General features: G+C 34.9%; 1 long non-coding RNA gene across 1 annotated transcript in view; it reads left to right on the forward strand.

Annotated features, from left to right (window-relative positions):
• LOC135322119 (uncharacterized) overlaps window positions 1–14,698 on the forward strand; it is a 620,983-nt gene extending 606,285 nt beyond the window's left edge. The window contains exon 4 of the long non-coding RNA XR_010382437.1: window positions 14,282–14,698. This is a non-coding gene — a long non-coding RNA (uncharacterized LOC135322119). The remainder of the gene's footprint in view (window positions 1–14,281) is intronic.
• Window positions 14,699–27,612: the final 12,914 nt, after the last annotated feature.

Consider the following 27,612-nt stretch of genomic DNA (forward strand, 5'->3'; position numbering starts at 1 on the left):
TCAGGGAGTCTGCAAGTGTCCTGAGAGCAAGAACTTTTCTTTCACTTTTATATCACACATTTTGAGGAATTCAATAGATTAAACATTTAATAAATATTTTATAATAAATATGTGAATGAATGAAATAAAATTTTTAGTGGGATAAACAGTAAAAACTCCATTTACAATAAATAATGTTTTATGGCCATGGATTTTGCTTAGTTGCTGTTTTATGTCTGTTTTTATTTTCTTGTTTGTTTTTTTGTTTGCCATGATAGAAGTTTGTTGCTCATTTATATTTTCTTGTTCGTTTTTGTTTGCCACTATAGAAGTCTGTAGCTTATTTATTGAGACCAAGTTCAACTTCCTACTTTTGTAACACATTCAAGAGGAAATTTTCTTGTTGATATAGTATATATCCAAATATCATATATATTGTTCATTTCTAGCATAGTTATGTAATACAATGAGAATTATATCCTTGTTCAAGTATACAGTTTATTATTCACAGTAAAAAGATAGGATGGAGAAAATATTTTCTGTGACCTATATTCTTGAATATTTTAAAGCAAATGGCTTCTTTCTTGAAGATTTCTTAAAGACTGTGAAAAATATGTCAACTTCTTTTAGCATGAGTTCCAGTAAATAAGGTTCTGTATTACTTATATGAAGCTGCTCTGAATTGCATTCATGGACTACATAAATTCCATATCTTATTAAATTTATCATTAAAATTTTGTTAGTCATCGTCCCAAGGAAAGGTTCTGAATGCATTCTTCTAGAGACTTTTGATAACTTATTAAGTTATTTAGCATCAAACAAAAAACAAAACAAAACAATCTATGTTTCTATGTAGAAAATACAATGAAAGTTACCGTTGAGAAAAATAATTTTCAAGAAAGAAAGAAACAAAAATCCCTTTTAATAGGACAGACGGTTTGCTTGAGTAAGCATTCATTTAAAACATGCATAATTGAGTATACTTTCAAATTACAAAATGGTTTGCTAGGGTAAAAAAAATAATGATATTAAGAGCTTTCCACCATTAATAACTGTTTTCCACCATTTAATCTGGTAATGGACCTACCTATTACTGACTTATTATCCCTGTCTATAGTGGGCTAATTATTTTGAAGAGGAAAAGGAAGAGAGGGAGGTTCAAATAGGGTAAAGTCTGAATGTTGATTTAAAATTCCTCAGAGGTTAATTAAAGAATGTGGATAGTAGACACTGGCCTTATCTGGTTGACCTCTCCTGTCTGGACGCATGCAAGACCATTATTCCCAATCTTGTAGTTAGGTGGGCTTTATGATTCATTGTGCTCAACAGACCTAAGTAGAAGGAATGGGTGCCACATTAGGACTGAGGCTGTGTAAAATCCTTCTGCAACCCTCTTTCCCTTTTTCTTTTGCAGCATTCTGAAAGCTGCGGATTGTGATGAGGAAATCACAGTAAGAAAACCAACTAGTTCTCCCAAGATATCATTTAGTATAAAAGTGCCCTGGAAAGTTATTGAACCTCATCAGACTTTGCAATAACAAGGCATAAGCTTCTCTTTTAAAAGCCACTTGTATTTCAGTGTAACTTGTTATTTCACCTACATAGTCTTTATGTTACATCACATGTTATGTTACATAACATGATATAACCTTGCCTTTTTGTTAATGACAACTATGTTTATTTTATCTGCGCTGAAGTTCTAAGTGTGCTGAGTTGGATATTTGGGCATATATGCTATGATGTACAGCCACTGAGTACCCCAGCATGTCCTTTTTGAGTCACATAATATTTTTGAGTTCCCATTCTGCAGTGACATTCTGCTAGGCAATAGGAAGACAAAGTTTAATAAAATATCACAATCTAAAAATGTAGAAAGATTATGAACAAGTAGTTACAATTCTGTGATAGTAGTAGTAACGTCAGTGCTTTTAAGAGTTAGAAATCAAGAGCTAATGAATGTTTGAGGAATACATTACCTAAGTGATTCAGAAAAATAATCACAGAAGAAATATTGGAGATATACTATGTGTATGCTAAAGGCTAAGAAGAAAGTTCCAGTGCCCAAAGGAGAAAGGCTTTCTGGATGACAGAAGTGACATATTCAATAGTACAAGGCACACGTTTGACACATAATTCATGGAAACTAGTTGCTAGCCTCTAGGTCAAGGAGTGAACAGAGGTAAGAAGTGGAGGGTGGTATTATTACTATAGTTTAGATACATCCTGCCAACAGTGAAAAATCCATGACAGATTTATAAGTTGGGCAAACACATGATTATATTTTTTTCAAATATTTTATAGACATGTGGAAGATAGACAAAAGATAGAGGACTTGGAGGCAGGAAGATTCATTAGGTTTTTAAAATAATACAGATGAGACTAATTCAGATCTCCACAGTAGTGGTGGTGCACATGGAGAGAATGATGTACAATTTAGAGCCATTAATAGGGAGGAGGGCTTGTTATATTTAGAAATGTTGCGTGTTACAGGAGAAAGAAGATACAGAAATTATAGTAAAGTTTCCAGTTTATGTGACTGGGAAGAAAGTAATGCTATTAATACAAAGAGGGTCCAAAAGGGGGAAAATGGGGTAGGTAGAATAATGGTTCCATTAGATATCCATGTCTTAATCTCTGAAAGCTCTAAATGTTACCTTATATAAAAAAACAATTTTCAGGTCTGGTTAAGTTTAGGATCATGAAAAGGGGAAATTACCCTGGATTACCCAGGTAGATCTTAAGTGTAAACACAAGTGTTCTTATAAGATGGAAGCAGAGGGAGGCTTCAGACAGAAGAGGAGATGGCAATATGGCCATGGAGGCAGAGATTGGACTGAGGTGTCCATATACCAAGGATGCCAGCAAAAGCTGAAAGCTGGAAGCTGGAAGAGGCAAGAAATGGATTCTCTCCTGAAGTCTCCTGAGTGAGTGCAGCTCTAGTAATATATTGATTTCAGCTCATTGAAACTGATTTTGGACTTCTGGTCTCCAGAACAGTGAGAGAATAGTTTTCTGGTAGCTTAAGACACTAAGTTTGTGATAATTTTTTACAGCAGCAATAGGAAACTCATTCAAATTTATTAGATTGGCTTAGATTCTGGCTATGAGTATGTATGTGTATGTATTTGTATGTTCATGTATGGTTTGGAAATGAATGTATGTGTGGGGGTATGTGTGCATGAGGACTGATGGACATGTAGAGGAAGAGAAACTCTAAAGCTGAAATAAACTAAAACAAGCAACTTGGAAAACCTGTGCTTCTCAATTCTCTCCACTGATACTGCATTAAAGATAACTGGTATGAAAATATCAGAGGAAGTTAAGAGACGAAGGTTGTAGGCAGGCCAGGAAAATCATCCTAGCTGGTGGAGAAAGTGCTGTTGGGAGGGCTAGCATGGACTCTGATTCCTAGCCTGGTACTGTGAACCTTAAATTCTGAGCCTCAGCACATCTCCAAGTCCTGTATACCAGCTCTACATTTTTTACTATCCTTCTTTTAATGACTTTCAAGACAAAGATAATAAAAGAAGAATTTCATGAAAATCACTTGAAATATCCAGATAGAAAATTAATTAATTAATTAATTAAAATGGTGGGAAATAAAAATGGTATTTATGACAACCATGAGATAGTACCCATATATCCTTCCTCTATGTCCAACCATGTGGAGAGAGTAGAGAATAGGATAATCACACAGGTCCATCTTTGAACTGAGCAGAGAATGCTGTAAAATCCAGTAATACTTTGTGAATCCTCTGGTGTGAGTTTCTGAGCAGATAATAATTATAGTGAACATCAACTGAGTCAGACACCATTTCAAGGACTTTTTGTGTGTCATCTGTTAATTTCTCATGATATCACCATAAAAGAGGTTTTACCTGTATGCTTATCTCTGTTTTATAGATGAAGAAGTGGAGGCACAAAGAGGTGAATTCACAGCTAGTAGCAATAGGGTCAGGGGTCAAACTGAGCGCATGTTCTTAATCAATGTGCCACAGATTTTACTCACAGTCAAATGAGACTCAGATTCATCTCTAAGGTTCCTATTGAAACTTCTTAATTTGGAGGGAGCCATTCTAATGCTTGGGGAGTGTTCTGAAAATGATCTTTGATGTGTGTGTTACACTCAGCAGCAACAGCAGCAATGACAACATGAAGTCAACCAGTTTTGGAAGCCCTTCTAAAAATCTCAGGTTTCACTCATGGTTCCTGAGCTCAGACTCTTCTGGAATTCAGTTACTGAAATAGACATGTGCTTCTTCATTCCAATTCCTCCCTCTCTTAAAAAAAATTATTTTATATGAATTTAAAGGTTACTTTCCATTTACAATTATTACAGAAAACTGGCTATACTCCCCGTGTTGTACAATACATCCTTGAGTCTATCTTATACCCAATAGTTTGTACTTCTTACTCCCTCATCCCTAAATTGCTCCTTTCCCCCTCTGGTAACCACTAGTTTGTTCTCTATATCTGTGAGTCTGCATCTCTTTTGTTATATGAACTAATTTGTTAGATTCCACACATAGAAGTGATATCATACCATATTTATCTTTCTCTGTCTGGCTTATTTAACTTAGCATAATGCTCTCCAAGTTCATCTATATTGCTGCAAGTGGCAAAATCTTATATTTTTATGTCTGAGTAGTATTCCATTATAAATATATACTATTTATAATATATAAATAATGGAATATATATATACACCATATCCATTCATCTGTTGATGGACACTTAGGTTACTTCCATATCTTGGCAGTTGTAAATGATGCTGCTGAACATTGGGGTACATGTATCTTTTTTAATTGGTGTGGGGTTTTTTGTTTGTTTTTTGTTTTTTTAGATATATACCCAGGAGTGGAATTGCTGGATCATAGAGTAGTTCAATTTTTTATTTATTTAGAAACCTCCACACTGCTTTCCACAGTGGTTCCACCAATTTACATTCCCACCAACAAAGTACAGGGTTTCATTTCCTCTTGATCCTTGCCAATGTTTGTTATTTGTGTTCTTTTTGATGATAGCCAGTCCGACAGGTGTGCTGTGATACCTCATTGTAGTTTTGCTCTGCATTTCCATGATGATTAGTGAGGCTGAGAATCTTCACTTGTCTGTTAGCCATCTGCATTTCCTCTTCAGAAAAATGTCTATTTAGTTCTTCTGTCATTTTTTAAAGAAACAGAAGTTCAGAAACAGAAATTAAAGGAACAATCAATTCCATTCACCGCCACATCAAGAAGAAAAAAATACCTAGGAGTAAACCTACCTAAGGAGGCAAAAGACCTGTACTCTGAAAACTATAAGACACTGATGGAAGAAATCAAAGATACACAAATAGATGGAAAGATATGTGTTCTTGGATTGGAAGAATTAATATTGTTAAAATGTCCATAATAACTAAGGCAATCTACAGATCAAATGCAATCCCTATCAAACCACCAAGAACTTTTTCACAGAACTAAAACAAATAATTTTAGAATTTGCATGGAAACACAAAACACCCCTAGTAGCCAAAACAGTCTTGAAAAAGAAGACCAGAGCTAGAGGAATTATGTTCCCTGACTTCACACTAAACTCCCTCTCTTTTTTTATCTTGGCACCAGACTTTGATAATCCTCAAGCTACCTGATAAAACATTCAGGCTGATAGACCTAATCAGAACAAGTCTGATTATGACACAAACACATAGATAATAGTTGATAAGATAGAATGAATAGGAAATAAAATCTTATAGTTAAATAGAAAATAATTTTTTAATATCCTTATTGAAAATTATTCTACACTATCCAAGACACTTCTCTTTTTTGATGAAAAGCTTTTATGTATTTCATGATTGTCACTTAAAATTGATTTTCACATTTAACACTGTTGCTGATAAAGAAAACCTAATGACCCACATTAAATGTATAATGATGTCATGGTATAAATTGAATTTGCCATTGTAATTTTTAACATTGCCTTAAATGGCTTATTTATTAAGCCATCTATATTTTATTTCTCTATATGCAAAAGATACAATTTAAAGTCAAAATACTTTATTAATTGAGATTTCTAATAAGTAGATTTTCAATTAATTTAAACGTAGGCCCCTATAATAGTTTTTCCATGTAACCGCTATTGAAAAAAGAATCATATGGCAAAAATAAATTATTTCATCTTTTATTTAAAACATTTGAAAACAGACTCTTTTTTTTAAAATGATTCATTTTCATTCCTATTATTGTAAAATTAGGACATGAAAAGGAAATACATTCAAATACTTTCTCAAGGATGTGCAATTGAATATCTGTCTCCAGGACACAGGCCTAGTCTCCCTTTTCTAGTGTCCACAGTCTTGAACTGCTTCTGATTTTAGTACACATGTTGGTTGTCTACATTAGACTGATTGTAGGCTTATGCCACTATTTCTTTATTGATCAACTATAAGTGTTATCTGACGCCATTTATTGAAGACTAATTCCGTTAAACTCCTTCCTCTTCCCCCATTCCATGTTTTATAATAAATATTGGTTTTATTGATTATATAATTTTAAATAATGTACTTAAATCTCTATTTCTCGATCCATCAGTCTCAGAATCTCTTGACTTTGTCCCTCCTTCCTTTCCTTCTCTACTTTGCATTTTTGCCAGCATCACTTTACATTGTCAACAATTTACATCACTTGCATTCTACAGACTTCCATGAGTATAGACCTGTAAAATTAGAGACATCCACGATTTTACTACAGCTCCACTCTGAAAATTTAAGGACAAGACATAGTGGTGGCCACATTAAGATTATGTCAACATTATTTATTTGGAAAACAGGTAGAGCATTAGAGAAGTGGTGGCTCCAGGTCACTGAACTTATACAACTAGACAGGGAAAACCCCCAGGTACTAAAACATTCTCTCTCTTTTTTTTAATTGAAGTACAGTCAGTTACAATGTGTCAATTTCTGGTGTACAGCATAATGTCCCAGTCATGCATGTATATACATATATTGGTTTTCATATTCTTTTTCATTAAAGGTTATTACAAGAAATTGAATATAGTTCCCTGTGCTATACAGAAGGGAAAAAAATCTTTTTTAAACTTAGTTCATCATTCAAAATTGTTTCACATTTTAGTTTGCTTTACACCGTCTTTCTTACTCAGAGCTCTGGATTTTCTCTTGGATTTTCTACCTACCTTTCTGGGGTTTTTGTTTGTTTGTTTCTTTGGTTTTTTTGTTTTTTTTTTTTTTTTTTTTTTTTAGCCTCAAGAACTATATGCCTTCATCAAATCAGGTCAATCTCTAACGGTTTCTTGAATGCTGTAATAGTGACTCCTCCTTAGGCATGCTGAACAGTTGCCACTGGGTATTTCTTGTCTGCTCCTTTCTGAAGCTCCTGACACTTCCTTGAGTGACTTTTTTCCCCTGCAGAGTGTGTGTGTGTATTTCAGAATGGACACATTGGAAGTAAACTTTCTGCATCTTATTTCGCTCAGTCTCTGTAGTTGAAATATATCGTCATTTAGCTTCCAGTGAGGCTGGGAGAAATCTGAAGTTCATTATGATTCTCATTTCCTTGTAGAGGACTTGCTTTTTCTCTCTGAAAACTTAATCTGAAGGCATATGTCTGTATCTCTAGCTCTGAAAATTTCCTTTCTGTTATTTTTTGTGTGTGTGATAATTTCTTCCTATACTTTTCTTTCATTTTTTCCCTGGTATTTAAATGTTTCATCATTCTTCCTATGAAGGAGTTTGGAAATATGGAATGTCAGTATTTTCTCTACTATTTTTTAATCTATTTTGTCTTTTTAGTTCTGTGTTCTGAAATAATTTCTTACCTTCCTTTTCACATATTTTATTGGATTCAATTTTTAGTAGCCATATTTTAAATTTTATATAACTGTTACCCAAATTCATAACAATCTGTTTATATTTCATTGAAATAACATCTTATCTAAACTCTCTGAACATATTAATTAGAAGGAATTTGTTTGTTTACACTCTGTTCTCTAACCTGAATTTTATTGCTTCTTCTTCAGTATTAATTGTCTCATTTGTTCATCTTTACCCTTCTCTTTTGAACTATTGAATTTCTGAAATATCAACTGATCCTTAAGTGATGATTGATGAACATAAAATAAAGGGGCAGGTAGATTAGTTAGATGGCTGGCAGGGGTTTCCTCAGATGTTACAGGCCTATTGCTTGAATGAGAGTTATGTTTGCAGCATGTGTATATACGTGTGATATTTGAAGATTTTACTGTGATATTTCCAGGGCACGAGTATGAAGCTGGCACACAAGGTAAGAATCCAGACACATTCAAATACCAAAACAAGGCTGGTCTGACTAATGTGAACAAACCCTCAGTCTGGGAGCCATGGATCTTCCTCAACATATCACTCAATCTATATCTGACATCGAGGCAAACACCACTTCCTGATGCACAGGAATGGAGGTGGCCTGAACATGCACGTCTTTCAGATTGATTCCCCATCAATCATTGTGATTTCTGCCCTTCCTCCCACATCCTCTCTTCTTTAGCTTCTATCTCCAGGGAGCTGCATTGTGCAAAATTGCTCCTAGCTCCACTGCAGTTTTTTCTGTTGAAGATACTGAGCAGTAGCTCTTTTTATTCTAATATATCCATCAAGATGCTCCCATCAGTCTTCTGTCTTCCTGAAATTCATTCTAATCTTTTGACTGCTGATGTTTCTCTCCTGCCATTCTCAGAAGCTCTGCGGATTTATTCACTTTCACATTTCTTCACTGAACACTTCATGGATTTTTGAGATACAGGAGAATTTAATAAAATTTCTAACTCTAATAACTGGAACCAGAAGTCTTGTGAGAATTTCTAAATGTTATTTCATAAAGAAGAGCGATTCACTTATTTAAAGTCAATACCAAAGAAATATTCCCAGTTATGTATACATTTTTATATAAAATAAAGAGTTAAGTTCTTCTTTCTACAGTATTTACATAAATTTCCAAAGATAAACTAAATGAGCAAGAAAGAATTCAAGGAAAAAACACTTTTATAGATTTAAAAAACAAAAAGCTTTAAATAATATTTTATTTTCAAAAACAAGTTAAAAATGATTGATAGATTGAGAAACTGTAATTTCAATACATATAGCTAAAAATAAATATACCATTTATATCACTCTTATAATTTATTAAATTATGAAAAAAATGTTAAATATTTTAACTGTCAGAAAGGGCTACAGGTTATGAAGAGGTACATTAAGAATTGAAATGGCTAATAAATATTTTTTAAAACTTTAAATTATGGGGAAAATCAAAATTTTTAGCAGATATAATAGGACTTTTTTGGATGCAAGTGCTAAAAACACAAGTTGAATTAATTTAAGCAAAAAGAGAATGTACTAAAGGAATATTGATATAGTTTACTGAATCAAAAGATGAGGTACAGGCCCCAGGGTGCTTCTGGGGATTCTAAGTCACCCAGTGTTTCCAAGACATTTACTCTCTAAGAGTGACTCTCATATGTTCATCTCTCTGCTTGGATAGAATCTTTTCTGGTGTAGAAAGTGAATATCTGTCTTATTTAGTGACCCAAAATTCCCAGAGTTAAATCTATCTTCTTTAGTGACCCTGGAGGAGAGCTCCTGCTTCTTGGGAAGAACTCTGACCTACATTGCCATGTGTGCCAACCATGAACAAATAAATATGGCTCTGGGCACTGAATGCACCACATTGGTTTCCATGCCAAGATCTGTGGTCATGGAGTGGTGACTGGGTTGGCTACCAACAAAAGAAGATGGAGACATTCTGCTCATCAGACAAAACAAGAATTACACAGCTGTGTAATGAATTAAAAGGAGGTGTGGGGTTTTTTATGTTGTTTTTGTTTTGTTTTAAGAAAGCTATTGCAAATAACTATGGAGCAAAATGTTCTTGAATCTTTTCTTGATTGTCTTCCACCCACAAGGATCTGGAGGATGTTGACTTATCAGGAAGTGTAGTAAGTAGGAAATAGTTTAACACTTTTTTTTTGGCAGGGTCACTGTTGACCATCACAAGGGTTTAATGGTCAAAGACAGACTGCAGTACATGGCATTACCTAAAGACTAATAAAGAACTGAATTTTATGCAGTTCCAATCTTATTATCGAATTTTCATCAAAATTCCACATGGTGAGATCTGCGAAGCACTTGAGTGGTCTTTAATAAAAAGAAGAGAAAAACTTGAATGGGGCCCTGACTTGTTTCTCATCTTAACACACAAGAATAAGCAGAAGAAAGAGGCCACATCCAAGAACAAGATTACTTATTAGTAACGTGGTCCAATCAGTGAACAGCACTTTCTCCTTCTAGATTAACAAATGGCTAAATTGGAGGAAAAAAACAAAAAGGTAGGTGAGAGAAAAGAATGGCTACTGTGTAGCTTATCCAAATTGAAGTTTATGAATCTCATATGATCCCCTAAGACTCCAGTCATTAATTTTCCCTTCTCTTTGTGGGTACAGTGGACTTTATTCACAAGTAAACTGAGGAGAACTGAAGAGAAACTTAGAAACTGTTCATTTCAACTGCATATTTGTATGCTAAGCTGATACTCTAGATAATAAATCTTTGAATTCAGGTTTCCTGACACACAGTTGTGTGTGCTTTCCAATATATGTGGCTGCCTTTCTACAATTAAGAAGATTGCCTTTTCATTAAAAAAAAATCTATCAATCTACTATTGTTTGTCTGTCTGTGTAGTTTTAAGAGAATTTATTCTCTGTAAGATGATGTCTGATAATTAATTTTCATCTGTAAGTTCAAGCTCAATAAAAAATGTACCCAATCTCTTCAGCTTTTTACTAAAATAACTTGAATTTCTGAAGATTCCCCCCACTGCCGCCTCCAATCTATAGGTTTATTTCAAGGTTTTATTTCCTATGATTAGGGGAAATATTTCTTCATGTTAATGGATATCTTTACTTTTTAACTTTTTAATTAGTTTTCCCCTAATTTCTCATGTATTTGTATATGAAGTAGCTCCAGAACAGACAGATACACACAGAGACACACAATATAACACATTCTGCAATAGCCTTACTAGTGTAATTTTCAAGTTAGAAAATTTTAGTTTATTTTAGGAATGGGGAATTATACACTGGTTTTCTACAGGCTACCCTGAAATTTGATTCAGAGAGTGATGTATCATATCATGGTGTACCTGTCCCTTTCCTGTCATTGAAATGTATAAGATCAGAAAGCCTCACATTTTAACAACTGCATAGCTCATCAGTTTAATTCAGTATCACAAAATACAGATAGTGAAACTCATTTAATGTAAGTTTACTATCCATATTCCTGTGGAATATCACAACAGTTGTGTGTGTGTGTGTATTTGTGTGTGTCTGAGAAACAGAGACCAGAGACAAGAGACAGAGAATTATATATTGGACTCTGGCAATCTGTATAGTACAAGGTGACATTTCAGTTTACCTTAATTCCTTTTTTTCTTTTTTGTACAAATACAGTGTCAAAGTAAGTCCAGTATGTAATTTGTGATTTCAAGATTTTGTGAGATATTTATTGTAGGTGCCATACATACTACTGAATAAATTGTGTAAAATTATTAATGAAATCAATAAGCAAATAACCTATATTATAATGCTGCTATAACTTTCTTTTTAATATTAGCAGCAATCAACTTTATTAAAAATGCTTGTGGAAAACTTTAGAAATACATTCTTTAATTTGTTCATTTTAGGTCAGTTTAGTGGAAAAGATATTTTTAATCCCACTATTAATAATTTATTTCCTTCTACCTTGAGGTAAATTAAGTATCTCAGAATTAACTGTTGAGTTATTGCAGTTGTCTCTACATAGAAGATACAGATAGAAGCAGAAAAGTATAAAATAATACATTTCCAAATAAAAAAACACATGCTTGATATGTGAGGAAAGTAAGGAAATATGCAACTAATAATGATTTGTATAAATCAATTTACATGTGCAGAAGAAATTATCTAGAAATAAACATTTGCCTTAATAATATAATGCTAACCAAACTTTTTATAGAATGTTGAAGAAAAATGCAGTTTTAATTTTAATATGCACATGAGATCAGTTAATATATCACATATGCAAATATAAAAGCAATGACCCTGATTCTGAATGCTTGTTATTTCTGGAGTTGGCATATGGCTTTCTCTAACCACAGACTTAATGATTTCAATAAATTAGCTGCTAATGCCATGTAATGAACTCTGATTTGTGTTAATTCGGGCACTACTTAGCAATTTCATGTTAATTTTTTTTATGAAATCAGCTTTTAAGGCAGTATTAGAATTTTGTTTAAAAATGGTAGGAATAAAGAGAACATTTTGATTCAGATATTTTAATAAGACAGAAACAGCTTTATAATGTAGGAATGAGAATGTGACTCATATAGTTTAAATAAAAATTAGTTTCTAATGACCTGAAGTTTTAAAAAATATTATTCACATTGAACAATAATCATGCTGAAGGGTGGAAAAGGTTATTAGGCTCATATTAAAATAGCTAGTGTTGAATGCCCCTGTTGAAGTCTTTCTCACCCTTGTTATTTTTATCTGGTGTGAGACATTACAAGGTTAGCCTGGTAGCTACTGATGGCAATGGAGGTAATGTTAGTATAAATAATATGCACATATATATAATACACATATATTTGTATGTATGTGAATTACATATGTGTATATAGCTTAAATGCAAACACTAGATTAATTTGTCTGAAATCATTTGAAGTAAGATATGCTTAAAGAGAAAAAAATCTCCTTTGGACCAAGTAAAATCAAGAAGCTCTTCCTTATAAGCATGGTCTTACACTAATGGATTAATTATAGACAACAGCTTACATAAAAGCTAATAACCATGAATATTTTCTATTTGATTCTTGTGGGAGAGTAAAAAAAATACAATAGAAGTTAAAATTGTTTTACTCTTGTACGTTTTTCTTAACATCTCATTTAACTTTCTACACTTCAGTTTCCTTACTAGGAGTGGGTTAAGGTAATTAACTCATACAACTCTTATGGGAATTTAATGAGGTAGGATATGCAAAGTGCCTGGCAAATGGTAAGGATTAAAGATGTGTTGGTAAAGAAGGGTGGGTGAATGCATAGTGTCACTTGATCAAGCCCAGGTGTTTCCTACTTAAATCTCCTTCTATACATTCTCCACATTACAGCTAGTGTCGTAGCCAGTGTAAAACATAAATCTGATTTACATTATGACTCCTTTGCTTAAAATTCTTCAAATAACACATCTAAGAAAAAGCCAGATCCCTTACCATGAAGTGCAAAGCTCTACACATCTGACTTCTATTTTCTTATGTCCTCTCCCAATCTTTGTAAATCATGTCTGTCAGTCTGTCCACACTGAACTATTTGTATTTACCCATGTAGGACACAGTGTTAAACACCCTCAAGCATACTTAAAACAATATCCTTTCTGCCTGAAATGCTTTCCTTGATTTTCTTTTCCTGGGAAATTCCTGCTGCTCCTTCTAGGCTCTGGGATGTGATCATCGGTACACCAAGGTGAATGTTTCAATCTCATTGCTCCTACAGCACCTTGAATACCTTGTACTTGAGCATATTACAGTATATAATATTAAATTTTCTGACCTCTCTCCTGTAGGTTCTTAGCTTTATGAAGATTAGAACTGTATTCAATATATCCATTAACACAGAGTGCTAAAAAAAATGATACAAATGAACTTATTTGCAAACTAGAAATAGACTCACAGACATAGAAAACAATCTATGGTTACCAAAGGGGAAAGTGGAAGGATAAATTAGGAGTTTGAGATTAACATATACACACTACTATATATAAAATGGATAAACAACAAGGACCTACTGTATAGCACAGGGAACTATATTCACATCTTATAATAACCTATAATAGAAAAGAATCTGAAAAAGAATATGTATATGTACAATTGAATCACTTTGCTGTACACCTGAAATTAACACAACATTGTAAATCAACTATACTTCAATAATAATAATTTTAAAATTCAGTGCTTAATACAGTACCTAGCATATAGTAGACTTTCAGTGAATATTTCTTGAATCTTACATTGAAGATGATGCAAGATCCTGCTCATAATATGTTCTGCTGATATAAGAAATTAGAGTATATATTTGAATGGATTTGGGGTATTTCAGATAAACCCTATATTTATGAGATACCATTCCTGTTTCTCAGCAGCTGTATTCTCATGTTTTATTCTATGAAATGTTAAATTCATCTGCCTTTAATTATACATGCTGGAAATACTGCCTTATTTCCCCATAATATAATCTTTGTCTTTTCCTGCAGTGTACTCCATGTCTCACTGATGCTGGAAAACTTTCTCACTTCATGAAGAGAACAGAAGGTATGGCAGATTCATTCATTGCTAATCAAATTGAGCCTTTTGATGTTTCACTTCCTCCTCTAAGACGAAGTTAGAGGTGCCAGGAATATGGAGTTGTGACTTGTGAATCTTCTTGATGATTCACATGTACACAGGAGACCAAAAAACACTCAAGACCCATATAGAAGTAGGTGACAGATACTGAACTGCAGTGTATCCAAGGGTGCAGGATTTTTAAACCTTGTTTTTCTTTTATTTATAGTTGGGACTTTAAGATGGATCAATATACATGACATACAAAAATAAATTCTATTGTAGTTAGAGACGGTAACTCTCTGTGCAAGAAACTCCAGCATTTTCCAGAAGTTTGCATGCTTGTTGTCATTACTGCCCGGTTTGTCAGGACGTCTATATTCCTAATTAGCCGCTGCTCATAGCATCACTTTAGTGAGGTACTAAGGTTTTGGTTCTCATTTGCTTTGACTTTTGGGGTCAGACAACGTGCCTTCCATCTAATGAAGGATGTCCCAACATTTCCAGAAAAAGTGGTCAAGTGACTACTTTAGGGTTTTTTAATAGGTAGATTGTCACTTTTTTAAAGAATAAAAGCCGTCTCTTCTCATACCATCTGTGGTTGCATAAAATGCTGAGTTTTTGTTTTTCGTTTTTTTTAATTTCTAAACATTCTAAATAATTCCAAAAGTGACTTGGTTTAACAAGATCACTCATAAGTTTTACAAATTATAATAGTCATGTATGATATTTTAGACCCGTTGCTAACTTGATGTTGAATTATTACAAAGTTTTCTGTGTGTGTGTTTCTGTAGGAGAATGTTCCCAAAATAAATATCTCTTTAATTTCTTTTTCTTCTAAGTCATATGTGATACTTTCTAAATCAAGTAAGTAGGAGCTTGGGTACTTATAAAGGCTGGGATGTGTTGATCTGGCAACCTAAACTAAGCACCTGGGCAGAATGAGAACTGCTTATGAATTTCTGTGCTTGCAGTTGAGGTAAGCATTTGGAGAGTCATGACTGGGGTAAAAAGAAATCCAAAGTGAAGCAGTCCGTCCAACCCAGACACTGGTCTGAAGAGGAGGCTAAGACAAAAAGGAGCAGATAGCTTATAGGTGCAGCAGAATTAATCAGAGCAAGAATTTAGAGGGAGAAGATACTGCCTTTGAAAAGGAAAATATAAAAAATGCTTCTTAGTTTATTAGTCAGGCTTCTCCTGAGAAATAGCTCACACAATTATGGAGGCTGGCAAGTCCCAAGATTTGCAGGTTGAGTTGGCAAGCTGGAAACCCAGGAGAGAGATGGTGTAGTTCCAGTGCAAGGGCCAGCAGACAGACTTGAGACCCAGGAAGAACTGCTATTTCAGTTCAGTGCTTAAAGCAGGAAAAAAGTCAATGTCCTGGTTTGAAGACTCTCAGGCAGGAAGGAATCTTATTTACTCAGGGGAGGATCGGCCTTTTTGTTCTATTCATTGCCTTCAACTGATTGGATGAGGCCCATCCATGTTATGGAAGGCAGTCTGCTGATTTTAATGTTAACCTCATCTAGAACTACCCTCACTGAAACCCTTGGTATAATGTTTGACTAAATATCTGAGCCCAGATATTTAGTGGCCCAGTCAAGTTAACTCATAAAATTAATCATTGCATTAATAGAAACAGTAAATATAAAGTCAGTGAATTCACAAATCAGAGATCTGACACTTTGTGGAAATTAGACCACAAAAATCCACTGAGCTTTAGGGACAGTTGGGCTGGATCAAATGCAATAGAGCTTCCAGTGTGGCAGAAGTGAACAGGCTGAAGTCCCTGTTCAAGTGATGAACCTTCCTCCCCACACCAGTGGTCTGATGATGAGAACAAAAGGAAACTTACACTCACACGAAGTCAAATATAACTGGGGGAGAATCACTGATGGTCTGGCAGCTAATTCCACCCTGAGAGATGGCACTAGCAGCAGTCCACGTGGCTTCATGCCTGTGTGTCTCCCTACTGGACTTGTCAGCCTGTGAGGAATCTTAAAACTGGGAAAATACTTAAGATTATTGTCCCCATGTCTATGTAACTTGTTTTAGGATCAGAGTCACTGTAGTGGTGGTCGTAGACGACTCCTGTTGCTCGTACCCCAGGAGTTGGGGTAAGAGCCCCTGCAGTAACTCCTAGGTGCTCCTGTTGGTCAGACCTTGCGAGAGCAGGCAGCAGACATGGACCAGGGAGTCAGCATGGGCAAGAGCACCTGGTCGGAAGCCAGAAGGAACAAACAGAGTGGACTGGCTTGTCCTCCGGAGAGGCTTGGAGGCAGTCTTGGAGCACTTACCTCAGCTTCAAGCCATTTGTGTGGTTTCCATGTGCCTTAAGACCAGAGACTGTGCTTTACTTCTGTGCAATTTTTCAAGTTCTCATAAAGCACCAGAGAAATTGTAATGTCTTTGGTGCTGGGGCTCTTGTTCACTCATCCCTGTATCTCTGCCTTCCACATGCTCTTCACTCTGACAACTGCTGACTTACAGTCACAGTGTTGAGTTTATGGTCGCTCAATTCATATTTGTTGAGCATTTGTTTTATAATTTTAAAAAACCTAACTGATCTTTAGCTAATCAACTCTGTTAATTATGCTGATGGATGCCCATTGCAAACTGAAGTCCTGGCTGAAAAGCTTGTGTGTTTGTAGTTCGGTCTTTATCAAGAATCACTTGTGGTCATTCCTAAATCTATTTATTCCAGTTAATATTGTTGTTGCAATTATAAACTTTAAGTATGCTTGTTCAGATGAAATGTGGATGTGAAAGATGAAGTGTTGATGCTTGTATGAAAACGGACTTGAATGCTTAGGATAGACTTGAAGATAAAAGGAAAAGAAAATCTGCTGAATGATGCATAGGCAGAAGACTGAAAAAAATTGCAAGAAAAAAAAATCTGGAGATCTTCTATATCACATTGCTTGGCAACTGTCTTAAGTTCCCACTCACTTTGAAGAAACTCAAGCTGAAATTCACACATGAGACAGTAGTTTATGCAAGGAAGGCAGTGCAGAACTTTAAACATTTAAATAAAAGATTTTGCTCCTACATGAAAAATAATGGGTGAGTGGATGTGCATTTTACACTTTATGTTAAAATAAAATGCTTAAGGTAGTTGTAGGGTTTTTTCATCCCCCATTTTAATCAAATGATTGGCTAAATATGTATGCTAATATTTTTGGCTATGAGACATCTACTGTGAGACATCAAGTCAGGTTTCTTAGCATCAAAGAAATGAATTCATCATTATTCATCACATTCCTCACATTCTAACAACATTTAGGTTTTGTGGTTGTCACAGGAACCATTATTTTCCAAGAAAAAAGTGGCATCCAATTATAGGAGATAAGATTTTGCTTCGGGGTTAAAGTAAATAGGAAAGTCATTAGACGGAGGTGGGACTCGAATTGGAATGAGGTGAAATAAGGCAACAGTGGTGGAGTGTGGGGAGTGGAGGCCAAGACAGTTGAAGAGAAGATTAAGGGATAAGAAAACCAAGAGGCTGTAACTAGAAAAGCAGCTCCAACCATCTACCAGATCCAAGGAGTCTTACTGAGAAATAATAAGTGATTCATCTGTAGAATGGAGACAGGCAGTGTCAGCTTTTGATGCCATGTCCAAGTGTTTGTGATTTACTTCTTTGTGTGGAGTTATTAAATAATTCTGAATAGCAGTTATAGCAAAAAAGATAACATAATTAAAGCCATATTTTATGTGGAATGAATTCATTAGATAGATAGAAGGGACAGGAAGATGGAAGATGTGACAACTATTAAGATTATTATAAACAAATCTTTGAATTATTTTGAATTATTTGACCCCAACTCTGTAACTCTCTGTAATTACTTACTAATATAAAAGAATATTAAAATTTTGTCCTAAATTGAGTAACTATCCTTTTACTGTTTTATTCATTGCAATTACTCTGAATTTTCTAGCCTTTCAGTTGAAATCATTTTAATTATATTACATCATATATATGTAAAACACACAAACACCACACTCACACACACATATATAATTTATTATTTTATAAGACAAACACAGTGATATATTTTGAATGGTTTGTTCTGACTTGTCTGTCACTGCAGTAGTCTCCAGAATAGTCTGACAGTGTTAGATCAGACTTGATTCACTCAATTCTACCGTATGAGTTGCTTGACCTTGATGTATTTTGTAATGCTATTTCTATCTACTCCTCAATTTCTCTGACTTATATGTCTCCATGTAACCTCAGTGTTATCTCTCCTTGGTTTATTTCATAAATCCTTCTCTTCCTGTCACCTGTCTAATACTATCTCAGTATACCATCTAATAGAGGATGCCCATTAATAGCAGTAGTAAACTCTAAACTGCAGTCAATTATATGATAGGGATTTTTATCTAGGCTTTTTTTCCTCCTAAAATAAGTGTTTTTTGTGTCCCTCCTGAACAGGCTTTGTCAGAAATGAACAGCATATAAATATTTGATTTATTACATTTTTATCCACAGCACCAAAATTGAAATGCTGTACCTAAAACACCATTTTTTCCCTAGAACACCATTTTTCATCAGGGTGGTAAATGTTCAGCCAGTCTGCTTGAATTCTTCTTCATGAACCTAACTAGAACTAGAATTTATATGACCAAAAGCAAAAAACACCTACAAGCAATTATGATGGTTACTATTTTGCTTGGATGAATGCATTTCTGTTCTCGTTACGAAAAGACAAATATGAAAGGAAATAAGAAAAGAATTTAAATCTATTTATAATCTGCAAACATCATTTTGAGCATTACTGTCAACTTTGTCACCCAGAAAAATTTAACAGAACTGACCATAAATATCACCATTTGACAGAAAGAGTTTCCTATCCCCTCTCTTCCCTGATCTGTCCTTTATGAATTTATGTACAATGCACCCTCTCATACCCCTTGATTACTGTGAAGAGCTTGCTAGGGATCTTTTATCTGAATTCTGTATTTTAGAGGTAGAGGAATGTATAGCAGAAAAACAGATATCATCACTCTATTGTAGTTGGCTGAGAGAATAGGTGTGCACGAGCCATAAAATAGGCAATGGGTAAAAGACAATTTACTCATTTAATAATTATTGAGCACTTACTCTAGACTGCGTAGCTTACCGAGGTTAAATCTGATTTCACAACACTTGCACTTTTTTTTTTCAGTTATACATGAACATACATATATTCATTGTCACATTTTGTTTTCGCTGTGAGCTACCACAAGATCTTGTATATATTTCCCTGTGCTACACTGTATAATCTTGTTTATCTACTCTGCACATGGCTGTCAGTATCTACAAATTTTGAACTCCCAGTCTGTCCCTTCCCACCCCCTTCCCCCTTGGAAACACTTGCACTTTTGATTCTCCACTTACTTTACTGAACAATTCTTCGATTTCTTTGCTGGTTTCTCCTCTTCTCCTTGAACTCTTGATGTTGGCATCTTCAAGTTCTCAGGCTTTGGCTCCCTCTTCTTATCTGTCCATACTCTTTCTCTTCATGATGCACCACCCAGTGTCATGACTGAAGACTATTTGCACACTAGTGACTGCCACAGTTGTATCTCTAACCCTCGAACACTTTCCTAAATTCTATACTCATATGTCCAACCACCTACTCAATATCTCCATTTGGAATCTATAAGACACCATGAATCAATATGTCCAAAATTGAACTCTTGGCTTCCCAAAAGTCTCTTTACCTATGGCCTTCTCATTTCAGTTGAGGACACTGCACCTTTTTAGTTACTCAGGCCAAAATGTTTGGAACACTCTTTGACTCTTCTCTATTTCTCATAGCTCTGCATCCAATCTGTTAAGAAACTATGTTAGCTTTACTTTCAGAGTATATCCAAAGTCAGATTTCTTCTCAACACTATTCATACCTGAAGCACAGTTAACAGTTTTTATTTGCAGCAAGAATTATCTTGTTAGAACAGGGACCAGATCAAGTTATTCAGTTCTAAACACTACAGAAGATTTCCATTTTACTCAATGTATGGCTAAAGTCCTTTTGATGGCCCACAAGGTTCCAAGTGATCCAACTCCCGTTTATCTTTATCACCTCATTCCCTTTTGCTTTTCTCTTGCTCACACTTCTCCGGTTATATCCCTTTCCCTGCTTTTCCTCATTCTAGCCAGGACATTCCTGCCACAGGACATTTGCACTAGCTCTTCATTTTGCCTGGAGTGATCATCACAAAAATCCACATGGAAAAATCACTCACTTCTTTTAGTCTTTGTTTAGATGTTATCACCTAAATGATTCCACCCTATTCAGCAACTCTATTAAATGGTTAATGCACTCGTCTTTTCTATTTTTATGGCATTTATAAACATCTAAGATAATTCATTCATATATTTGTGTTGTCTATTACAGTTTGTTTTTCTTTCTGAAATGTACTCCCTGTGAGGGCAAGGACTTTAATATTTTTTTCTTCCACTGATTATATACTGGACATCTAAAATAATCTCTTGTATGTACTAGATTTCATTTAGTCTGAAGTGTACATTTTAAAACTTTTAAAATATCTTTATAAACAGGATGTAATTTACTATTGATAGCAGATCATAGATCAATTGAATAGATTATTTTTCTTATATGTGCATAAAATAATATAGTATAATTTACCATTGATGACTTGCTAGATTTAATGAAATACAGAGGTAGGCAGTTAGTGAACATTTGTTAAAATGACCAAGAAAAAATAAAGCACAGTTTTACAAATTAGCTAAGTAGAAAGACCTGAAAAGAGATATTTATAATAGCACACTGCACAAGCTATATAAAGATCATATTTTTTTCTGTGCCAAATCAGCATTGCATTTTTCTTAACACTTTGTACAGTTGTCCCCAAATAAAAGAACTGTTTCTAAAAATAAAACAAAATATTATAAAAGCTTCACAGTCAAACAGTTTGCAACAAATGATGGGTTTAAACGCACAAATAAAAGTTTAAAATAAATATCTATTCACATGCGTGTGTATATGTGTGTGCACAGGCTCATGTCCGTTTTTGTGCTGGCATGACCTGCCCCTCCCCCCATGTCCCCTCCCCCACTTTCCCATCACTCTTTAAGGTCGTATTTTAATACAGAAAAGGAATTTACTCTTATTAGTCTTATTGCTGAAGAGTCAGAAGGGGAGGTAGAGAAAGTTGTTGCCAGTATCACTAGAAAGGCAAGAAGTTTTGTTAATACTAGGGTAGAAAATGGTAGAGATAAGAACATAGTTTGGAAAGTGCCCTATGGTGATAATTAGGTAGAACCATCTACAATTTATAATTATTAAACTATAGGAATTTTAATTAGCGTTCTTCTTGAATATTGTTTTAAGCCTATTACAGTAAACCTTTGCCCTATTTGTGCTTATATATATGAAATTCAAGTTTATTTAGATTTATATGTAGGTGTTTTTTTCTTGTTTGTGGAAGTTTTAGTCTGATATCTGGGAAATGTGATTTCACCCCTTTTGGGAATAATTTGCAAACAATTCATAGAAGTCTGTGCCCCTGTATTTCTACAGAATGTCCATAATATCTGGAAACAGTTAATATATTTGCTTTTTTTACAAGTTGAAGAAGTTCTTGATAACATTATGTATATTTTTCTAAATTTCCTTACTTTAAAACATTCTCTGGAGATGTTTTCAAAGGAATTTTTAAAAGGTTAAAGCAGGGATGTTATGGTAAACTCAGATCACAAAAGTGCAATTTCAAGTTTATTATGAGGGTGAAGGGGAGAGACAAGGGATAATAGACAGTTAAGCTCTGCCTTGGCATCAAACTGACCATGAACAGCTTACCTTGTTATGATGCACTGCTGGAAGGCGCTTTTGCGTTTGCTTGTTTGTTTGTTTTCTTTTGGTGGGGTGAGAAATGAATTTGAGGAACATCTTCTCTATAGATGAAATTAACTAACTAGATTATCAATTAAATATCAAGCAAAATATTGGTTTATTTGGTGCTTTGGGACTGTAAGATAGGAACATTGGAATGATGATATATAAACATAATATCAGAAATATATTGAAAATTTGAACAAAAGAACTGAACACAAAACAAATACACATTAATAGTTTTTGGCTTAGCATATTATCCATAGCAAAGAGACATTACAGCATCTCATAAAAATGAAGAAGGGAGACATGAGAAATATTGAAATTGGAGGGATGAATATTTATGGTATCGTATCTATAAACTCAATTTAGTCTTATTTAGCTCTAATTAATTTATATCATTATGTGAATAAAAATGTATAACTTCAAACTATCTTCTGAAGAGGAGGATGAAAGTTCAAAAAATCAAATAATTATTCTGGAAAGTCTACATACTTAGCAATATAGGGGCTTGATTAATTTATTCATTTCTTTCATTAAAACTTACGGAGCAATTCCTGTATTGTAACAACAGGACCATGTGCTGAGTTAACTATGAAGAATACCTTTTAGTGAGAGTTCTCTTAGACCATAGTCTACTTAAATTGAGGCCATTTTATTTTTGCTACTGTTTACCATTTGAGCCCTACCATCTAGCACAGTATTTGATGTCTTGCATTTATCCTTGATTTCTCTTCTTTCACATCCCACAGCCAACTCCTCAGCACATCCTGTCACCATAAGCTCCACACCCAACTACCTCCTCTTTTCACTTGGTCCAAGGAATTTCGTTTCTAACAAGACTACCATGATGGCCTCTTAATGGTTTTCCTGCTTCCACTTCTAACACACACACCCAAAAGTCTATTCTCCATAGAGCAGTCAGTGTGATCGTTTTAAATTTAAACCATATAATTAGAAGTATCAGGACTAGGTCTAGAATTCAGGCCTCCTATCTTCTTTCATTTTTCCATGAAACTAAGATGCTTCATTTTTAATTTGAACTTACATATTAATGATGATCCAATCACAGTCATCATTTAAACATATATTTTTATGAAAGAAAATTACTTTCCTTTGTATTATTAAATTCTAACGAAGTACATAGTCTGGGTACTAGTATGCCGGACTAGCTACTCTAAAAAAGATGCGTGGGCTTGGTTGAATCTCTCATTTTTCCAGTACTTTCTGTACAAACCAACAGATCTCCTAAGCTGCCTAAATGGGACAACTAATATAAACGTTCACTGCTCCAAAATTTCTATTTCCCCCTCTTTACCTTCTTGGGTTTATTATATTCATTCTTTTCATTTCTCAAGCCATTACTCTGTTAATAAGTTAGAATGGCACCACTGTACTTTGTACATGTTAATCTGGAATTAGTTTCTTACCTCAACCAATCTCATTTTATCCAGCTTCTCACTGACTCAAGTTTTAGATCTCCGTATCATTCTTCACAAATGTTACATTTATTATCACATTCTTCTTCTACATTCCAAGGTACCTGAAGAGGTGTTTTAAATCAGTATCTGTTTGAAGTGAGTGTGCTTGGAATTTTTAGCATCATGTTGGCAAGAGGTTCTTTGCTTGCTAGAGAAATCTGGAAATACAAATCTTAGATGCACTTAAACCTCCCAAAAGACCCCACAGATAATATTAAGGTAATACTAGTACTTAGGAGACTCAATTAGAGAAAATAAATTACTCTTTATTCTTATTTAATAAAAGACAATGACATTTATAAAACTTTTACATTAACTCAACAAATATTTAATAATCTCCTATTACATGGAGTATTACAGTAAATATATTAGACAAAAATCCTTATGTTTAAAGTTTAATAGAAAATGAGGAACAATTAAAAATAAGATGTGAGGTATTCAGTAGGCAATAATTGCTTTGAGGAGCATTAGAGAGGAAAAGTGTGATGGAGGGTTTGGAGGGCCGTGTCCAAGTATAAATCAGTGGATGTCTCACGGAGAAGATGACAGTAAGTAAAGGCTTAGGGAGGAAAGTGAGTGAGCCATGGAACTATCCTTGGGAGAACATTCCAGAGGGACGCACCAATGCAAAGACTGAAAATAGTATTGGGTACAATATTTCATTAATCATAAATTTGACTCTGCCGAACTTCCTGATATAAAGTTTAAAATTATTGGTCTCAGAAGCATATTTTGATCATTTTCTCCAGCAGCTGACTGTTATAGGCTGAATTATGTTCCCCCAGAATCCATATGTTGAAGGCCTACCCTCAGTACCTCAGAATATTTGGAGATAAGTATGGGGTAATTAATGTTAAATGAGATTATGAGGGTGGGCCCTAATTTAATAGGACCAATGTCTTTATGAGAAGACAGTAGGACACAGACACACACAGAGGGAAGACCACATGAAGACAGAGGGAGAAGACAGACATCTACAGCCAAGGAGAGAGGCCTTTGAAGAAACAAGTCTGCAGACACCTTCACCGCTGACTTCTAAGCCTCTAGAAGTGTGAGAAAATAAATTTCTGTTTAAGTCACCCAGGCTGTGGTACGTTATTGTGGCAACCCTAAAAAACTGATACATTGATATGTTAAGTATCCTAATTGTTATCCTAATTAACAAATTTGAAAACCTAAGATGTATCTTTACTAGATACTGTTGTAGGACACCAAGGAAGTTAGAACACTTTCCTGAAAATCTGTTAGTGCTGTGGCTTAGATATAGGGGATACAGAAGCCAGAGAAAGAACAAATCCTTGCACAGTTATCTTTTATTATATTTTCTGTTCTGAACATGTTAGTCTGGATTAATAAGAATAAGAGGTATTTTTGAAATCTTATCAGAGCAGACCTCCGTTATACAAAGTGCAGCTGTGGAAATATTAATTATCCTACAGTATTGGGTTATTTACCAAATCAAGCCAGTGAGAAAATCAAGGTATTGGAAACACTTCCATCAGATCTTGTAAGAGAGTCCAAATTGTTTTAAAAGCCTTGCTTATAAAGGCATACTTGGCAGGCACCCTGTGCAGTGATGAATATGCTTACATCTTCAGGAGGACATGACAGCCAGCGGGGGTGTTGGATAGCCTGCAATTTGTGAAGAGGTAATTTTTTTTTTTTACAAAACTTATAACCCATGAAGTAAACCATGCACAGGTAACCTGCCTGTTCTCCAGGCTTCTTTTGATTAACTTCATGAGAGAGCAAAGATTTATGCAGGGAAGAAGTTTCTGCATTCACCTGTTGTGGTGCTCCTTTCAGAATATGACAAATGGCATCATCTGATTTCAGAAGGGAGTGACAGGACCGTGTTGCAGTCAAAACCATTACAGGGGTGCATTTGCAGATTCCAGCTGCTTGTTCTTCCAGGAGGCCCACACTGAGCAGAAATAGACCTACTCTTACTTTCACTTATCTTTGTCAGCAATATGTTCTGTAGAAAGAAAATCCCAACAAATTTCTGTTATTTCCAATTTGTGCCAAGAGTTTTCAGGAATCTCGAGATGAACCTAGTTGAGTTCAGCGTTGCATCCTCACCCACACTGGTTCTTCAGTCTAAAATAACCTAGGAAAGATGAGCAGGAGAGAGCTCTGAGAGCCTGAACTGTAGAGCTCATCCTCGATATCCATTCCTTTTGTTGTTAATGTATCTAAAAATTAGTATGATAATAGTAGTTGTCCTTTTTTTGAGGTTTGCTTTTAATTTTGCCCATTAATTTACATTTATTATCTCACTGGATGCTCAAAATACTTCTCTGAATTAAGGCTTATCATACCCTTACTACAGAAATGAAGAAACTGATGTACAGAAAAGCTAAGTAATTTGTCCAATGTTACATAGCTAAAGAGTTGATGGAAAATTTGAACCCAGACAGCTTGATTCCAAAGCTTGTTTTCTTAGCTCCCTTGCCAAATACTTCTTAAACAGCTTTTATGAAATGAATGCCTAGTACATTTAAGTATCTGTTTCTTCTTTAGAAATTAAAGGCAGAACTGATACATTTCCCAGCCTGGTTCTAAAGAAATAGTTACATGCCAGTAAGGTTTGAAAGGATGACTCTGTGTTCTGATACATGTACTTGATGATTTCCTCCCCACACCCCCTCACCGCTCCTCGCCCTTCTCCACTCGTGCCACGCAGAAGAACTGATCTATGTGGATCACGGTCAAGGGTTCTCTGCCTCAGGCTTCCAGTGGGTTTAGCCACTGGGGAGCTCAGGCAATAGGTTGGAAGAGCAGAATGAGATGGGAATCACTATTACTTTCACTCCCTCCCTGTGGTGCAGCCAGGATCCAGTTGAGTCCCTTGACTAAAGATTTCAACTCCTTGAGACAGTTTTTCCAGAGAGACTTCTCTGCTCTGAATGGTGGTAACCCTTTCCCTCCTCAGGCCATTGGGATTCTCCCCGTGTGGAATCGTTCTGTCCCTCATGGTCTCGCTGCAGGGCTCCCAGTCTTGTATGTTATTCCTTTACAGAGCTCTCTTTGAATTATTATAATTTGTATATGCCAAATAGTGACCTTGATTAATACAATTTAAAAAATTGTGTGGACTAATATGGAATATTGAGCTTCTTACTTTTTCAAAACCAGTCACTGCATTGAGCCTGCTGGCTTATACTCTCCAGACATTACCTGAAACTCTCCTCAAATCTCTCTTGCTGTCTACCTTTCAGTTACTAAATATCAAGTCAGGGTCCAAATGAATCTCATCAGTAAAGGGTGATCTAAGGATAAACAAAACAAACAAAATCTCATAATGGGCTACAGTTGTGGATCCTGTCCTCTCTCTATATATGCGTATATAAAATAAAGCATATCCCAGCTGTACAAAATTCATTAGTGATGATTCATTAAAATAGGCCTGAGTATTTTTTTAACTATACTTAGTTTCTTAATATATTTGTTTCTTAAAATTTCTTGTTTTGAAACAAAACAACATTGCAGAAACATTTTTTTAAAGAAATTAGTTAGAATTCTTCCAGAACACTGAAACGTTGACCAACTGTGAATTATGATTATAATCATCATCATGTTCAAGCAGTATTGATTGAGGCCTCTGTGTGTGCACAATAAACTGGCTTACACATTGCAGCCCGTAAGATACATGTCCCTACACAGGAGGCTGTTTTGTGTATGCCCTGCTCTAGTCTCAGCCGTATTCCCACCTTAGCATTTCTGGACTCTGTATCAGTGCTATTTCTATGTAGATAATTCTGGCATATTACTATTGTTACATTAATTCTTCTGACATGAATTCTGCCCTCTTCATTTTGAAATCTTTAGTATCAGTCAGGGACTGAATCTGACTATCTTATTAACTAATTGGAACATCCGTCTTTTGGGGCTAACATCATGGGATTTTTTTTTCTTTGTGCCCATTACTTCAACTTG

This window comes from Camelus dromedarius, chromosome 1 (assembly GCF_036321535.1).
Source record: "Camelus dromedarius isolate mCamDro1 chromosome 1, mCamDro1.pat, whole genome shotgun sequence".
In the NCBI taxonomy this organism is placed as follows: domain Eukaryota; kingdom Metazoa; phylum Chordata; class Mammalia; order Artiodactyla; family Camelidae; genus Camelus; species Camelus dromedarius.